At 48.9% G+C, this 17,822-nt stretch overlaps 1 protein-coding gene and 1 non-coding gene across 4 annotated transcripts in view; one reads left to right on the top strand and one right to left on the bottom strand.

The window, feature by feature from the left end:
• Positions 1–17,822, top strand: part of KCNJ15 (potassium inwardly rectifying channel subfamily J member 15) — a 79,680-nt gene that overhangs the window by 34,942 nt on the left and 26,916 nt on the right. Inside the window, exon 1 of one of the 3 annotated variants that reach the window (XM_019839384.3) lies at positions 14,213–14,454. The exons of the other annotated variants lie outside the window; for them this stretch is intronic. The gene's annotated coding sequence lies outside the window, so the exon portion shown is untranslated. Of the gene's footprint in view, positions 1–14,212; positions 14,455–17,822 lie in introns of those variants that run through there. 3 annotated transcript variants of the gene reach the window in all.
• Positions 13,308–13,414, bottom strand: LOC111556501. The gene has a single exon (XR_002735951.1). It is a non-coding gene; the product is annotated as a U6 spliceosomal RNA (small nuclear RNA).

Below are 17,822 nucleotides of genomic sequence, written 5' to 3'. Positions count from 1 at the left end.
CTCCCACCCTCTTACCACTCCTTCCTCCACCAGCAGTTGTGGTCATTTGACGGAAAGTGCTGTTTCCCCAGTTTCCCCTCATCACACTGCAAGCCAGTGCAGACGGCCCGTGTTTGCAGGGGAGGAGAGCGAGACCCCAGGCTTCCCACGCCAGCGGCCCTGACGGCCAGTAAAATCGGGTCTGCGGGTTTCTTCACACAGGGCTCAGCACACCCCGGCTCTGCCCTGGCGTGCAGGAGATCTCCAAAGGGCTGCGCTTTCTTGTTTCGGTGTGTGTGCGTGTGTGTGCGCATGTGTGTGTAATTATATACCTGAAAGACAGCAACATGCTCAGCACAAGAAAACCCACCCATGTGGGGCAGCGGCTGCACAGAGGCAAACCTTTTCAGACCTAATCAGCGAACGTCTAACACTCGAAATTGCCTTTCCTGCCGCACCCCCTCCCCGGATAGAGGCACGGAGTCATCCGCTGACTTCCTCGCATGCCTCACGTCAGAGTCCTGAGCTGCTCGTGGACTGTATTTGCCTGCTGGCCGCATCAGAACCTTAGAAGCGACACGAGCAGTCCACAGACAGAGCCGTAAGCATGATAGGGCACAGACGACTATCCCCTGTTCAAGGCATATAAACCTCCCTAATCATTTCCTGCAGTCTTTACTATATAGGTGATTCAGCTACTGTCTTTTCGCAAGTTTTTTTAAATTTTTTTTTAATGTTACTTTAGAGGGAGAGAGAGAGAGGGAGACACAGACTCTGAAGCAGGTTCCAGGCCCCGAGCTGTCAGCACAGAGCCCGACGCGGGGCTCGAACTCACGGACCGTGAGATCATGACCTGAGCCGAAGTCGGACGCTCAGCCGACTCAGCCACCCACGCGCCCCTCCCCACTCCCCCTGCCCGCGGAAATTTTATTAAGCACCTCACACTGGACAAAATCGGGTATCTCCAAATGTGTTTGCATTCGTCCTTCAAGTCAAAGTAGCTCGACTTCAGAAATAATTAGGAAGCTACGGCGAGAGTTAATGTTAGTTTGGATGCTTGCAAAGAAGAAGGTGTTGCGTATTCATGGACAGATGCAAGGGGCATATCAGACCGAGGTTATTATCCATCCTTCGTTTCCTCTGCCCTTCGCCTCCGTGTCACGGATCCACCTTGGCCGCGGGGCAGTGGGGGCGGCTGGAGAGTGGGGTGCGGCAGCCCTGGGTGGTGGGATAGCCTTGCTCTGTGCCCCTCAAGGATGCAGTGCACGGGAAGCAGACAGCTCTGACCCAGCACGCCTGGCCCTCTGCTGCCGTTCAGGTGGCTTTCCCCCGTCACTCCTTTTACAAGCAGGTGAAGGGAACCGTGTGGCCAGAAGTGAGCAGTTCTAGAAATGCCAAGCCTTCCCTCAGCTAAAGGACAAGAGGACATCCTGCTTCCCCACCTTGACAGGGAGGGTTGAGGGCAGAGAAGGAAGGAAATAATTTATAATCTAAAAAATATGTTCTGGGGGAAAAAAAGTTTTATCTTGTAAGTGTTACTTTGTTGAGATGAAAGGGGGGGGGGGGGGGAAATGAGCAAAATCCACATTCCTGCGTCAAGGCAAGAAACTGGAATCTGACGAATGTCACAAAATGTTCTGTGGGTTTAATGCAGACAGCGGTGAGGGCTTCTCCACTCAGCAGGGTGCAGCTGGAGTCCACGTGGAAATGCTGACCATATTCCCAGGGCATTTTAGCCCAAACGCTTCTCTTAAAGAAAGGTCATCAGAGCTCGTGAGGGGTCTGTGTACCTGTGTTCCCTTCAGTGGGCAGGATGCCTTAACAGGTGGAAAGATCGGTAAACCCATAGTCAGCACCATCCAATTTGACTCTAGAAGGTCACATACAGCCTGATTCCAGAATACACTCTGTGGTTCTAGACCTAAAATTCTAGAGCACAAAATGCCAGGTGTTTTAGTCATGATACGGTCATGAACCAGGGATGCCTGATCATGATCACAGCATGAGACGGGCGGGACACGAGAAGGACAAGGTGTTGATATTTGATACAAAAACACACATGTCCGCAGGAAGCAATTGGCAATTACAGTGGAAAAGCACGTCTGTGCTGCCTGGGGGCTGAGGCCAGGAGGAAATGTTGCAAAGATTTAGCAACAGTTTCGTTTCGTTCTTTCCCACCACTCGGTGGCTCAAATTCAGAGCAATCTGGATACGTGTTGATCCACAGTAAAAGGAGAAGTAAGCAGTTCCTTGGGGGGCGGGGGCTGTGGCGCTGGCCAAGAGCCAGTGTGCCTGCCCTGGCCGCTGACCAACCCCCATCAACCCCCAGGGTCTGGGTTCTCAACCTGACCATGCCCCTGGGATCACAGATCAGCATGGGGCCAATGGGGGACACAGGGGACGCCTCTGAGTTGGGATCCAGTTCTCAGGCTGTTTGGAGGACCCAGGTGGTCAGATTTGGGTTTCAATCCACATTGTATTTCAGTTGAAGTTGCTTCCTAGTGTCGGGCTGATGACTATGAAATTCTTGTGTGTTTTCTCGAGTACCGGCACCAGAGGCTCATCAAGGTCATATGGAGCTTGAAGAATATTCAATGTCGGGGCGCTCTTTAAGGAAAAACGTGACTAGAAAACTAGGTACAAAGGTTCAGCACAAGTGAGGCATCTTGAAGCTAACGTCATTACCTTCAGGATAAATCCACCCTGTCGTACATAATAAAGGCCTGATACTTAGTATCTCTGAGGGTTCGGTTGCATTCGCTTATGTAAATTTTAACTGCTGGCTGCCCTCTAAGCAACTGGAAAAAGATAAGCGAAAATACCATCGTGCTTACGCATATCTAATGATCGGTGATATATGGAAAATTGATCCGGGCGATCTGTAGAATGTTCCTCCTGTCACTGGCGGGTTGCCGTGAAATGTAGATCCTTGTGCCGTGGCCAAACCTTTAGGCCATAACTAGGTCCAAGGGCAAGCTGCTATCAAAATGCTACTTTTCCTACAGCAGAGGGTGTGGGCGCTGAAATTCACGCTGTGCTCACGTCAAAACTCAAAGAATACCATGCTGGTCGTGAGCCTAGGACCTAGCATGATATTAAAGGCATCAAGAGTGTGCCTGCCGGGGCGCCTGGGTGGCTCGGTCGGTTAAGCGTCTGACTCTTGATTTTGGCTCAGGTCACGATCGCACAGTTCGTGAGTTCAAGCCCCGCAGGGGGCTCTGTCCTGACAGCATGAGCCTGCCTGGGATTCTCTCTCTCTACCTCTCTCTCTACCCCAACCCCACTCGTGCTCTTGCTTCCCCTTTCTCTCTCTGTCTCTCTAAATAAATAAACTTAAAATAAAAAAAAAAAGTGCTTCTCTTCAAACAGGCTGGGGGGTGTCCCTCCCGAAATGGCCATGAAATGTCCCCGTGTCCGGCAAGGGAAAGCCTCTTCCCTCGGTTTCTGTTAATGCTGTTCCCGGTTCTGCCAGAAGTTCACAGTGCCATTTCTCCGTATGAATGCTTGCAAAACCCATGCCTAGCAGGCAGATAACGCTCCCACTCAGCGATGTTTGTGCCTGCAAATGTTGGCGCATCCGTATCTTGTTCGATCCTACTCCGCCGTGCCAAAGAATACAAGATCAGCTCCCCAGTTCTGGCTTTCTCACTTCCTGAGGTGCCCTGTATTCCTACCTTTGGAGAACACGTTGGGAAACTTTATCCTTTGTTTTGAAGCACCTCGACCTTTGACATCATCTGTACTCTTCCTAAAAACGCCCTCCCCACATACCCGCCGGGAACTGAAGGAAATGGACAAGCCTTGGAGCGCCTGGTTCCTTTGTCTAGAATTCTTTAAATGCTGAAGAGTGAGAATCCGCCCTGTCTTCTTTATATCTTCAAAAGTCCATGGAAGGGATCTTTATATAACAAACTGTGAGCGACATGATGCACAGACATATAAGTGCAGGTCACAAACGCCACATGGGTGTGTATTTAGCCCACACATTAATAATGAAACTGCAGGTGTAGAGAAAGTATTCCAATGCTAACAACACACAGTGGGGCTTTATTTTCGACACCTTGTCTTGTTTCATAAGTTTCAAATCCATCATTTCCACCCGAGGTCCGTATTAAAGATGAAACATCCCCTCAAATTGCCCTCTAAACAGTGTCAAAAAAAAAAAAAGTGCCATCATAGGGATGTTGGTCTTAACAACAGTCTTTAACAAAGGAGTTGGGTGTTAGGTCGCGTGATTCGATTCTTATCAATACGAATGCGGGGATGATCTGATCAAGAAATGCTCAGGGTTCTAGTTCCTGATACCACAACCCACCTGGCCCCTATGGGCAGAACTGGCTTCTCCCAGGCAGGCCAGAGCTGCAGCAGGAGGTAAGAGGGGGGCAGTGAGGGTGCCACTCCAGGACTCGATCTCCTGGGAACTGGGGGAGACCACCTAGTCGTTGGCCCTATACTTCCCGGCTCCGGCTTCTGGGGCAAGAGTGGTTCTCCCAGCCCAAGGGCAGGAGGGCATATCCTGAACCTCAGTCAAGCTAGACAGTAAAGCATCGTCCGTCCTGGGAAGTTCTGTGGCAAGCAGAGTCCTGAAGAGGGTTCCACATAACTCTCGCCCTGCAAAAAATAAGGTTTGTGCTTAGATAGGAAGCTACCTCGGTCTATAGGCCCCCCTTGGAACTCCACAGTCACCGTCAGCATCCTAAAGCTCTGAGAAGTCCTGCTGCAGAGCCAGGCTTTAACTGGGAGTCACGTGTTGTACGACCATGTTGGGCGACAGAACTGCCTCCCACCTCCTGCTTCCTTATAGCTATCGTTCGCTCCTCCAATGAACATGTCATCCGGCCGCACTGGGGGCCACCTCTGCAGACTACTGTTGGCATGGGATGGCGAGGTGTCATTCGCTCCAAGAACATGTTACAGTGTTCGTGTTCGTCCTGGCTCTGAGTTATACCTTCGGGACCTGCGTTATCCCTACAGGTGACTGGCCGGCCTTTGGGACCGCGAACTGACTACAGATAGTCAGCTCCTAAGAATGTGTTTACTTTTTGCCTCTTTGTTTCTTTATATATATATATATATATATATATATATATATATATATATATCTCCATCTTATTCCCTAAGGATTTAAGTGAGTTTCCAAAGACACTCACAGCCCCTCACGTAAAATGTAACATTACATAAAAAGTAGATGAGAAGGGAAAATGGGAGTACGCCTCAGAGAGGTGGTTAGAGTAAATCACTTGCTCACTTTATATGAGTTTTGAGGGACAGAGAGAGAGGAAGTCAGAGGATCCCAAACTCACAAACCGTGAGATCATGACCGGAGCCGAAACCAAGAGTCAGATGCTCACCTGATCGACCTGATTTGGCCCCGAGTTTTATCTGCTTTTTGAAAACCGCAAACTGAACGTACGCAGGCCCACAGTGGCAGAATCTCGTTTGGGGCCTCAGAATTAAATGTGAGTTTTAAATGCACTTCGTGTTTGAAACTGGGAATCAATCAGGCCCTTGCAGTGCTGAGTTTTACAGGCATCGTTTTTTATGATTCTTTTGAAAGATCATGTCTATTCTGGCTCTTTAGATCTTTCTTTTTAAAATCACTGTCTATAATGTAATTGTCACGATGTGTATAATTTGCTTGTCCATAAGTGAGGTGATAAATGTTCTCCACCGGTTTAGACTCGGGTCTGGCACCATTGCCAGGAGGCCATCTATGACCGGCCACGCCTGGGCTAGGAACCCTCTGTAGACGTCCCTCCCCCTCCCGGACGAGCTGGCTCACCCCACTCAACCCTACGTTACAAGGCAACCTATGTGTCTGTCTACCTACCGACTAGCTGTAAGCTCTGGGGCAATGGAGACTTACCTGATGCTTTCTCGGCGCTCCCAGAGCTTGGTCCGAATCATTCCTTGGGCCATCCTCATTGAGTCAACAGGCATTGACACGAAGGTGGGATTTTTGCTATAATTACATCCTCACCCGAACCGTGGCCTGCATTTACGCCAACAGAGAACTTTTTATCCAAAGTGTTTTAAAATAGCATGTATCTGAAAACTACTACCTGGTGCATTTTTTTTCCCTCGGTGAACGTTTCGACGTGATAGACCGGCTGCTAGAAGTGCTTAAATGGGGCAGCACGCACCTACCACAAAGTAGCTGAATAAACCCCATGCGGGGAAAGCAAGCAGCACGCAGAGTATTTTGGAAAGAAGGACACTGAGATAAAACTTCATGGCTTTGGCATGGGAGCGTGCACTGAAAGTTGGATCCTGGGGATGAAAACAAGGGAAAGAAAGAAAGAGGAGGAAGTGGCTGCAATCCCGGGAGGCAGAGGGGGATTGGACCCAGGGTGCGGCCAATCCAGGGGGCAAGGCCCTGGCATCACGTCGTTTCTAGTCTCCGTCAAGTGCTATGTTTAGTGAAGGCCTGTGTTAGTGTACCTGTGGCAATCAGGGTATTTGGCTCTCAGTGTGTTTTAAATTGTAAGTCGAAGAGAATTTTCTAAGATTTCTCCATTTTGAGGATGAAATTTAACGGGACTGAACCTTAGAAGAGCTTCTTTGCTGTGATTGTAATCAAATGCATCTCACTCCGACTGGAAGCAGCCTATGCCGGTACATGGCATTTTGGAGTGTGAGGGTATGTGTATTGAAAAAAATAAATTTTGTAGGGGCACCTGGGTAGCTCAGTTGGCTAAGCATCTGGCTTCGGCTCAGGTCATGATCTCGCGGTCCGTGAGTTCGAGCCCCGCGTCAGGCTCTGTGCTGACAGCTCAGAGCCTGGAGCCTGCTTCGGATTCTGTGTCTCCCTCTCTCTCTACCCCTCTCCCTCCCTCCCAGACTCTCTCTCTCTCTCTCTCTCTCTCTCTCTCTGTCTCTCAAAACTAAACATGAAAAAAATTAAAAATAAATTTTATAATGATGGATATTGGCCTGTCCAGCCCAGCCTCCTGGGAATGTTCTCTAAACTTCGCTTTTTTGCAGCACCCTTTGTTTAATTTTCGATAGCTGAAGAAATGGTCTATGAGGCACTAGCCCAAAGTTGGTGGGAATGTATATTGAATGAGTTTTTAATCAACTCCTATTAGGAGTTTGGAGAGTTGGGCTCCAGCCCCAAGCCCCTTCGCCCAGTGCGTGTGTGCTGCTGGCCAGCTGGGCAGGAGGCTGGGTGGTCGCGGGAGAAGACGCGGTCCTTGATCACAGGGATCCCCCCAGTCGGCTTCTGTGATGACATACGAGTGGGAACAGAAAAGAAGAAATAGTAGAAACCACTCGTGCAGCAGAATGTCTGTGGCATCAGGCAGAACAGAATCGCACAAGGAGCCAGGCTAGCGGTTAGCGGTCGGGGATAGTCAAGAGAGAAGACCAGATCTGTTTGGGACGGTCGGGAAGGGCCTTGGGGAATCTGAGAGAGTGTAGGCGAGTGGACAGGACTTTGAAAGTCAGGATGGGAGGAGCCATCAGAGGGAGCAGAATGGCAGGTGCACCAGGGAGGAGGGGGGTGGGGGTGTGGAGTGATGGCAACGGTCAAGGCGATGCTGAGAGCTCGCTAAAGACAACTTGGTTCTAGGTCCACCTTAATCCTCACAACAACTGTCTATCCTACCTGGGGGGCTTTGCTATCAGCCTTGTTTTCGAGAGGAGGAAAACAAGGTGCAGAGGGTATGTGGCTTGCTTCAGAAGGGGTGAAGCCAGCTCTGATGCAAGGTCATTGGCCTCTAGTGGCCAGAGCCTTAAGCACCAAGCCTCCGGAGATGAGACTCAGGGGCAGGCGGGTTGCCAAGGACTGTCTTGGGTCCGGTTTGGTAAGCAGTGAGGGGCCACCGAGAGCTTTGGTTTGGGGGGTTCTGAGCTGCGCTCTAGGGCTATCAGGCTGGCCGAGCAGGCCACGTGACTTGCCGGAACGGGGTGTTGAGAGGCCAGTAGAGAGCCTGAAGACCTGGGGCCCGGCGTGGTAATAGAAGGGGAAAGGGAGGCACTGGCAGGGTCCATTAGAAGGGCTCGCACTACATTAGTCAGGAGGGAAGGATTTCACAGGTGGCAGAACGAGGATGCCGTTGTTGGGACCAAACACCGGGAGGAGTAACTGCATTTGGGGAAGATAAATAACATGATTTCTGTTTGGATCAAGTCAGTTCTGGGCACTTCTCTAGGAGGGGCATCCCAGGGAAAGACAGAGTTGTTCTCAGAGGAGGTGCCGTCGGTCAGCAACAGTTAACGTAACGGGACCAGGCGTGGTCAAGAGCGTCAGGTAGAGGACACGAGACGTGCTCTAAAGAGCAGTACGGGAGGGTGAGCGTAGGACCTTGGGGACCATAACCAGTGGGGGGCGGGGGCGGACGCGGACTTGAGGAAAAGTCCGCCACATGGGAAGAGAATGAAAGAGAAGGACTCAGCAGAGAAGCAGACGGAAGACCAAAGTAGCAAAAGACGGTAGGAACGTTCTGGAGATGCTCTTACTGATACCGCCTTGACTCACTTATCAGAGCGGGCAGGAAGCGGGTCTGGAAGTTGAGGGGAAGAAGCAGCAGGTGGTCTGACAATGCCAACAAGACAAGGTGGTGGAGAGGGCTCGGTAGCCTCTTCCCAACTCACGCTCCAGGTGAAAGCTCAGAGGACCGAGAGACTATTGCGGCTGGCAAATCGGAGTCCTCAGGAGCGCAGGATGGCCCCTTCTGAGCCCGTCGATGGCGAAAGTCTCTTCTCTTCCAGTCTGCGTTCTAAGGGTGGCGAGCCCGGTCCTTCTCCTCCTGAAAAGTCAACCAAGTGATCCAATAAATCGACCTCTATCACGATTGTAAACGTATAGGTTTCGTGGGGAGGGGCACTGACATGTGCTCCTGAAGGAAGTTTCCAGCAACTCAGGCTCCTTCGTACCTGGATGGATACCTGGTTTTTGCAAGTTATGAGCTTCAGTCTTCCTGAGACGCCCTGGAAAAGCGACAAGCCCATGCTTGAATGTGTTTCCAGTAAAAAGGGAAAGATAATGCAGTGTCCAAATTTGCTAATGACTGCAATGATTAAAGCAAGACTTTTCAAGTTTATTCTTTCTTAAGATCAGCGACCTTGTGAACACAAGCAGGATCTGACAAAGACAGTCGTAACGAGGGAGAGAGAACGAGCAAGCAATGCCAGTTCCCTCAGAACAATTAGCTGCTGTTGGCACTGAACCTACAGCTTGAAGTTTATTTTGCGGGGAATACTTTCTGGGTGTTTGGTGCCGTGCTGTGATTAAACAAAACTCCAGCAAAACACAAAGTGCAGTATTATAGCCCTTTTGAAAAATGCATACGTGGATTCAAAGAGTGGAAGCCTTAATTTTCTCAGCAAAAGTCAAATAGTAATAATTCAGAAACTTCTGGAAAGGAGAATATACATATGTGATAAGAATTCTTGAAGCCTTAAAGAAACAAAAGATGAGAGAGAAAAAGCCCCTGGCAGGTAATGGTGGAAGCTTGACAAAAAGTTCACTCTGTTAAGAAAGAGGCAAGGGGCGCCTGGGTGGCTCAGTCGGTGGAGCGTCCAACTTCGGCTCAGGTCGTGATCTCCCAGTTTGTGAGTTCAAGCCCCGCGTCGGGCTCTGTGCTGACAGCTCAGAGCCTGGAGCCTCCTTCGGATTCTGTGTCTCCCTCTCTCTCTGCCCCTCCCCCGCTCACGCTCTGTCTCTCTCTCTCTCTCTCTCTCTCTGTCAAAAATAAATACACATTAAAAACAAATTTTTCAAAAAGAAAGAGGCAGGATGCTCTCACGACGAGAGACTTTGGATTCTGGAAGCAGATACTCCGGATGTGAAATCCAAGTGTGTGAACTCCCAGCCATGGAGCCCTAGGGTAACGTGCACTGGTGTTATGAGCCCCGGTGTCTTCGCATATTTGGGGCACACGGGAAGCCATCAAACAACAGAGACTGGTTCCTTCTGTCTCCACCCCAGGGCCCCACTTCCCGAACAGATTCTTCAGCACCCCCTTCCGCCCAGCCCGAAGTGAGCACACTTCCTTAGGATGGCAGGCAAGAAGAAGGGTAGTGAAAGGAGGTGAAAACCCTGGGCTGGAGCCCCCACCTCCAGGCTGTGTGAGCCTCTGCCTCGTCCCCAACTTCCTTGTTTCTCATCCGTGAACTTGGAGGAATGCCTGCCATAGAGACACCAGGGAGTCAGAGAAGACGCTTTGGACGAACGTGTCAGGGAAGGCTGTTCTGTCTTCTAGGCATCAGTAGATAGAACCACTCTCAAAATGACCCACGTGAGCTGACTTTCCTCCCCGAGGACCTAATTCCCTTTTTATATGGTTCTGTTTTCCTGACTTTGTAAAGGAGCCCAGAATTCCAGAGGCTAGGTCACCACTCTTACAAAATCGTCAACCAGATTTTTTTTTTTTATTATTCTTTTACTTATAAAAGGGATCATGCCCCTGTAGCTACTCAAACTCTGATGAACAAGATTTTAGACTTGGCAGAAGCCCGTTGACGGGGTTGTTCTCAAGGAAGATTGAATCAGAAATTACCCTTGTAATTATTTTTTTGACATCCTTCATTTTTTTTTTTTTTGCTGTTAAAAACACGCAGAAACATTAAAAAGGTAACTTTCTCCTGGGTTTTAGAAGAAGAGAGTGACAAAGAGAAATACTATGAACTTGGCGTACAAATGAGCCATGCTCTGGAATTCGGGCGGGTCTAGGAAAAAGTACAGACTTCAGTGGAAAACATACATGGGTGTGTGAGAAATCCCTGTAAACTATAAATTGAGTACATACTGCACAGCCTGGTCGGGAAAGAAACCACAGTGCTCTCTAAAATCAGGGAAAAGGAGACAGAGAGGAAGGTTGGCACCGAAACACCAGGTGTCCCTAGGACTTGGGGTCGTGTGCGGTTGGCAGCCGTCTTACCCAGATTTCCGGAATCGGACGGTCACGAGCGCAGACCAGGGCGTCCATTAGCCGACCTGCTTATCGCCAACGCTGTCGCTTGACCTCCGTTTCCCAAACTCCCCTCCTCACCCAGGCCCTCTGTTCAGTTGCTCTGCATTCAACCTCACCTTGTTGGCTTTGCCGGTGTGGCCTCTTTCCCCAAGGCCACTGTTCTTTCCTTACGCCTCCAGTCTTGTTATCCACCCTCAACACCCTCCCTTCAAGGCCCACGAGGCTCGGTTGTCCCTTCCACAGGGGCCTCATCACTTCTGGACTCCCTGAATTTCCTTCTCTCTGGGCTGAACCCAACCCAGAATGTCTCTGGGCAATGAAGCCCTTTTCATATGTTGGGTCCCCGAGTGGCTGTTTGTTGGGCACAGGTGCTGCCTCCCACCCCAATCAGATGACAAGCCCCTGATGGCTGGGGGCCTCTCGCCCTTGACCGAGTGACAGCCAGCCATGCTTCTCAGGGTCCTGTTTTGCACCCTGTGTTGGGTGCATTCGGCTGGCTGTTTGTGATCCTAATGCGAGGTGAGCCTTATTATCTCCCTTATTTATTTATTTATTTATTTATTTATTTATTTAGAGAGTGTGAGCAGGGGAGAGGGGCAAAGGAAAAGAGAGAGACTTTTCAGCAGGCTCTACATTAAGCACAGAGTCAAATACAGGGCTCGATCCCAAGACCCTGGGACCGTGACCTGAGCCGAAATCAAGAGTCTGACACTCTACTGACTGAGCCACCCAGGCGCCCCTTTTTTGAAAGGAGGAATCTGACAATCAGGGAGACTGAATACTTGTCCAAGGTCACTTTCCCAAGTACTTTCCACAGGGCATCTCCCTTTGTCCTCGGGATGAGTCCCTCCTGAGCTTGGCACAAGCTTCCAGACTTTAAGGGCCTCCCCTCTCCCCCCACGGTCATATCAGAAGACCTGACATTTGAACCCAAGTCTGTCTGGCTCCAACCCCATATTTTTTCACTATTTCATGTTGCGTCTCTATCACCAAAATGCTCGAGACAAAGCTGAGCATGGAATAATATTGACTGAATATGTGATGATTCATCCGATTTGGTCAAAAACTGTAAATTGGACCAGGGTGTGTGTGGGGGGTGGGGAGAGAGACAGAGAGAGAGACAGAGAGAGAGACAGAGAGAGAGAAGACAGGTTGATCACGGGAAAACAATCCCAATCCCTGCTGTCCCTAAACTGTTGACATTTGTTAATAGTTCCTTCCCTGAACACTGTCATTCCCAGGGATGGTCCTATAAAGAATGTTCTGGGGCGCCTGGGTGGTGCAGTCAGTTAAGTGTCCGACTTCAGCCAGGTCACGATCTCACGGTCCGTGAGTTCGAGCCCTGCGTCGGGCTCTGGGCTGATGGCTCGGAGCCAGGAGCCTGTTTCCGATTCTGTGTCCCCCTCTCTCTCTGCCCCTCCCCCGTTCATGCTCTGTCTCTCTCTGTCCCAAAAATAAATAAACGTTGAAAAAAAATTTTTTTTAAAAAAAGAATGTTCTGAGGACTGAGCTGAACACCATGTCAGTATTTTCTAGTCAGGAAGCAGTGAGCCTGGGCACTAGAATGCTTCCCCAATACAACTGTCCACAACCTGGCTGCAGGCCTGGTCGTTATTATTCCGGGCAGGTACTCCACATCCTGTCCAGAGGTCATTATGGGAACAGACTGGCAGAGAAGAAACATCTGGAGAAATGCATATGGAGGTCATCGAAAATGATGGCACATGAGAGCCATCCAAAGTCACGGGAAATTTCTAGTGTGTTCTCATTTGTTTACAATAATTCTCCACCACAAGGGGCTGCTTGGTAGCTTGGTGTTTTATTTTTATTTATTTATTTATTTATTTATTTATTTATTTATTCATTTTTTATTTGGTATTTCTTTTTTTTTTTTTTTTGTATATGAAATTTATTGACAAATTGGTTTCCATACAACACCCAGTACTCATCCCAAAGGGTGCCCTCCTCCATACCCATCCCCCACCCTCTCCTCCCTCCCACCCCCCATCAACCCTCAGTTTGTTCTCAGTTTTTAACAGTCTCTTATGCTTTGGCTCTCTCCCACTCTAACCTCTTTTTTTTTTTTTTTTCCTTTTTTTTTCCTTCCCCTCCCCCATGGGTTCCTGTTAAGTTTCTCAGGATCCACATAAGAGTGAAACCATATGGTATCTGTCTTTCTCTGTATGGCTTATTTCACTTAGCATCACACTCTCCAGTTCCATCCACCTTGCTACAAAAGGCCATATTTCATTTTTTCTCATGGCCACGTAGTACTCCATTGTGTATATAAACCACAATTTCTTTATCCATTCTTCAGTTGATGGACATTTAGGCTCTTTCCATAATTTGGCTATTGTTGAGAGTGCTGCTATCAACATTGGGGTACAAGTGGCCCTACGCATCAGCACTCCTAAAAATATGGAACGCTTCATGAATTTGCGTGTCATCCTTGCGCAGGGGCCGTGCTAATCTTCTCTGTATCGTTCCAATTTTAGTATATGTGCTGCCGAAGCGAGCACGGTAGCTTGGTGTTTTAATGTTTATTTATTTTTGAGAGAGAGAGAGAGAGAGAGAGAGAGAGAGAGATTGGGGGAGTGGCAGGGAGTGAGGGAGACACAGACTCTGAAGCAGGCTCCAGGCTCTGAGCTGTCAGCACAGAGCCCAACGCGGGGCTCGAACTCACAAACCACAAGATCAGGACCTGAGCCGAAGTCAGACGCTTAACTGACTGAGGTGCCCCAGTAGCTTGGTGTCTTGAAAACCAACCACGCAACCTGTGACCGAGCACCGCGATCGGGCCCGTGACCGAGAGTGTGAGGCCCACGACAGCTTTGAGAGTGATTGAAATGTGATTTTTGATCAGATAACCTCCCAAGGCTCCAGAGCCCCGTGGGAGAGAATCCAGGCGAGAGGGAGAATAGCTAGCATCCCCAGCACCCATGAAGCATGAGAAAATGCTGTGCCTCCTTCCACGCGGTGGTTCTGCTTGGCAGTTTCTTTCTTTTTTTTTTTTTTAATGTTTATTTATTTTTGAGACAGAGAGAGACAGAGCATGAACGGGGGAGGGTCAGAGAGAGAGGGAGACACAGAATCCGAAGCAGGCTCCAGGCTCTGAGCTGTCAGCACAGAGCCCGACGCGGGGCTCAAACTCACGGACCGTGGGATCATGACCTGAGCTGAAGTCGGACGCTTAACCGACTGAGCCACCCAGGTGCCCCCTGCTTGGCAGTTTCTATTGTCAAACAGCATATAAAAGAATCTGGAGCCAGGTCAGATACAAGTACCTTTTTTTCTTTTTTTGCAAGGGGGCTGTCGTTCACCCATAAAATCCAAAGTCCCAGGCTGGAATTTCTTGTGGACCAAAGGCTCTGCTCTTCATCCACCATGGAAGTGGGTGAGGAAGGCTCCATTACCCAGCTTTGGCCATCCCGTGAGCATACGGCCCAAGGTTGGACTGCACACCCCGTCCCAGGTCCTTCCTGCAGAGCCGGGCCCCCTGGTCACTGCCCCAGATCTCCAAGACCTTCGATTGAGCTGGGTCCCAGCACCTGGACTCAAGGTAAGGCCCCCAGAGTGCTTCCCGCTGGCCACCCAGGGTGCCACGGAGGGAAGGGAAAAATAAAACATCCAAACCTCAAAGGACTAGGGAATTTCTGGAAGGTCCAACCAAAATGATTCATCGTGACCTCAGGCATGATTTTTTTTCCCCTACTCTCCACTCTTTTCCATTTCAACTAATATGTATCTTACTGATTTGAAGAAAACTCCCGTGTTTGAAACTTCTAGTGCTTAAATGTGGGTAGGCACTATGGGACTGCAAATAAAAGACAGTATTTAACCTCGTGAGGAAAAAGAGTGATGAATACTTGTACCCTATGCTGTAGAGACTGAAGCCCCAGTTTATTTTCCTGAACGAAGGCTTTGGGTATACAACTATTAGTAAAGAACAGGCATGCTTCTAAAAATAGCAATTAGCTCTTAATTCAGATTAAATTCACAAATAAATAACTTGCAGCATTAGCACTGATGTTTGAGCCTTAAAGACCTTGATTTCAATGACAAGGTGTCTAACAAATGCAGCTGTTTGAACAAGCACATACTGAAGCTTACTTCTTCCAATATCGTGTATTGTATTATCCACAAACCGCATGGCTTGTGAAGAGGGGGAAAGTATTTAAAATATTAAGTGATGATAGCTAGCTAGTAGTCTAGTCATCCTTACCGACTGCCCAATTGATAGCATTTTACCTTAGGCTTTTAGGATCTGCTTCAGGCCTGGTTAACTCTAAGTCACAATTTTTGGGAGTGAGAAAGATCCTACATAGACTGCTGTAAATTCATCTTAGCTCTGAGAGATGACTCATATGTGTATAACTTTATTTCATATGCCTACCTATCCATTCTAATATTTGCAAAGCTTCTTCCCTTCCCTTCCTTTCCATTCCTTCCTTTTCTTTCTTTCCTTCCTTCCTTCCTTCCTTCCTTCCTTCCTTCCTTCCTTGGCATCTTTTAACCAGTGTCTCCCCCTTTTCCCCGATATTGACAAATCAATTTCCCCAGCTTGCAAATAACTAGAACCCCTTGGTCTCTAAGAATTTTCTGGTCAGTCTGTTCCAATGTCCTATCAACAACTTGTCAATTACCCGTGACACCTGAGATTTCTCCCAGCAGAACTTAGGCTGTGTATGTTCACAGGGCGATTAATCTTTAAAACCACGATGGTCCTGGAGACCAAGGGCCTAGTCAGCCCAGAGCCGTGTTAGCTGTGCAGCCGACACGAGAGTCACACATTCAATGTACACGTTAAAGAAGTAAACCGAGTTTCAGATTTTCACGTTTTCTCTGCTGTTCACCGGCTGCCCATGCCGGAGAGAGCTTGGAGGCCATTTCGCCCAACACTTTCATTTTACAGATGAGGAAAACAGGCCTAATTGATAGCTGGCGATACTAAATTATAGCCCTTCTAAAACTCAATAGCAGAGTTAGTAGGCTTCTTAATGTGCTCAATTACCGTATGGATTCCACGAGCCGATGAGCGCGCCGTGACCTTGAGAATTTACATTCTGCGGGTTTTCGATGTTTATGTTTCTACCGTGGTATTTGTAATCCCAAGTCCCGGTCACCTTTTACCGCTGAGGCCTCGCCGGTCCCTGGCTCTGGGCACCTCTCCTCTTCTGTACTCGGCCGGGGCTCCCGGGTACTCAGCATCGACATCTGCGAAGTCATAGCAGGTGTGGCCAAGAGACCGGGTCCTGCGGCTGTTTAGACTCCTTCCTCTCTCGTCTCGTCTCCTGGCTTCTCGAGAGCTAGCCCCAGTTTCTTCCACATCTTTCCGCCCTGCTCACATTTCCCCAGAGGACCATACTTAGTCCGTTCCCTGGACCAAGGGCACAGTTCAGCAGCGTTCATCTTCCACTGCTCAGTGTTTTCCCATAACGTTTCCTACCTTCCTTCCCCTCCCCCTCAGCTGGAACAGAAGCTTCATGAGAACAAGCATCTGCTTGTACCGTGGTGTCCCCAGTGTTTGAAAGAGTCCGGAACATAGTAGGTGCTCAATAAGTACATGAGCAGTGGGTGTAACCTTTCCTCTTTCCCTTCTTTCTTAGGGAAACAGGGGTCCCCCCTCCTTTCCAGGACTCCCCCCTGGGAGCAGCAGTGCCTCCTGTCCACCCTCAAATCTTCAGCTCCTAGATCATGTCCTATTTCCTGAAACCTCATTTCCCCGGTTGTCCACTCCGATGAACTACACGGTTGCCCAACCGTCTGGCTGCTCTTGCCCAACTGCGTTTCCGAAAAGTCCTCCAGTCCTCCCCAGTGTGGCCCGTCTCCTAGCTTCAGCCCTCAGCTTCCTTCTGCCATTGGTATTTTTCCTTGGTACAGATCTCATTGACTCCCGCGGTTCACGTCTGCTCCCGGGCGGCGATTCCCAAATCTTCACCACCAGCCCCAAATTTACTTCCGAGAGAAGAACGCTTCCAAGCAAACGAGGGGAGCCAATCTCACGGCGTTGCCTTCAGTACTCTGTCTTTCAAGCCTTCTTCTTCATCCAGGGACAAAGCAGCTCCTGTTCCCCCGCCACCACCTCACATCTAACAGGTGTGTGAGTGTTACCTGTGGGTAAGCCAAGGTGGTGATGCCCTGGAGTCCGTGTATTGCCTTATTTTTATTGCATTAACGGCATCTTATCCCATCTCTCTCTATCTACTCTCTTCATCTCAATCTGTCTTGCTACATGAGCCTGGCTTCTTTTTACCTGTCGACAGATCAAACTCTCCGGCTTTAAAGCTCTTTACAATCTATTTCCACTTGAGCTTTTAATCCATCCTCATATTTAATCTCTTAAGGCACCACAGTGATTCTCAACCATCAGGACACATTAGAAGCAAACGGGAAATTTTGAAAAAGTACCGAAACTCAGGCTCCTAATAATACGTCTCTCCTTTCCTCCCCCCGATGAGAGATTCTGATTCAGCTGATGTGTGGAGAAGCCGAGGGATTAAGACATTTAAAAACTTCTCCATAGGTTTCTTATATGCAGCCACCGTTGGAATTATTGATATAACCTATGGTCCAATCAAATGAACCTACTCAAGAAAGTATTTTGCCACCACATCATCCTTTTTTTTTTTTTTTTTTTGCCTGGGAAGTTCCCCTCACAGACAATTCCCTTTCTCCTATTTCTTCTTCCTACAGAAAATGCACAAAGACTTCTATGATTCTTCCAGTTGGAAAGAATCGATCCTTTCTTGGACGTTTTCCCTATGTTTCCGTATAGTACATTCGTTCACGTCAGCTGGGAAGACACTGTTAGATCAGGACAATACAGAGCATTAGAATAAGACACAGTCCTTGTATTTATGCAGCTTGCAGACTTGTGGGATGGGAGAAACACATGAACCAATAAACATCATAAGTTGTATTATAGGA

Source organism: Felis catus, chromosome C2, assembly GCF_018350175.1.
Source record: "Felis catus isolate Fca126 chromosome C2, F.catus_Fca126_mat1.0, whole genome shotgun sequence".
Taxonomy (NCBI): domain Eukaryota; kingdom Metazoa; phylum Chordata; class Mammalia; order Carnivora; family Felidae; genus Felis; species Felis catus.
The sequence above is the reverse complement of the archived record's forward strand: the minus strand, read 5'-3'. Positions and strand labels throughout refer to the sequence as shown.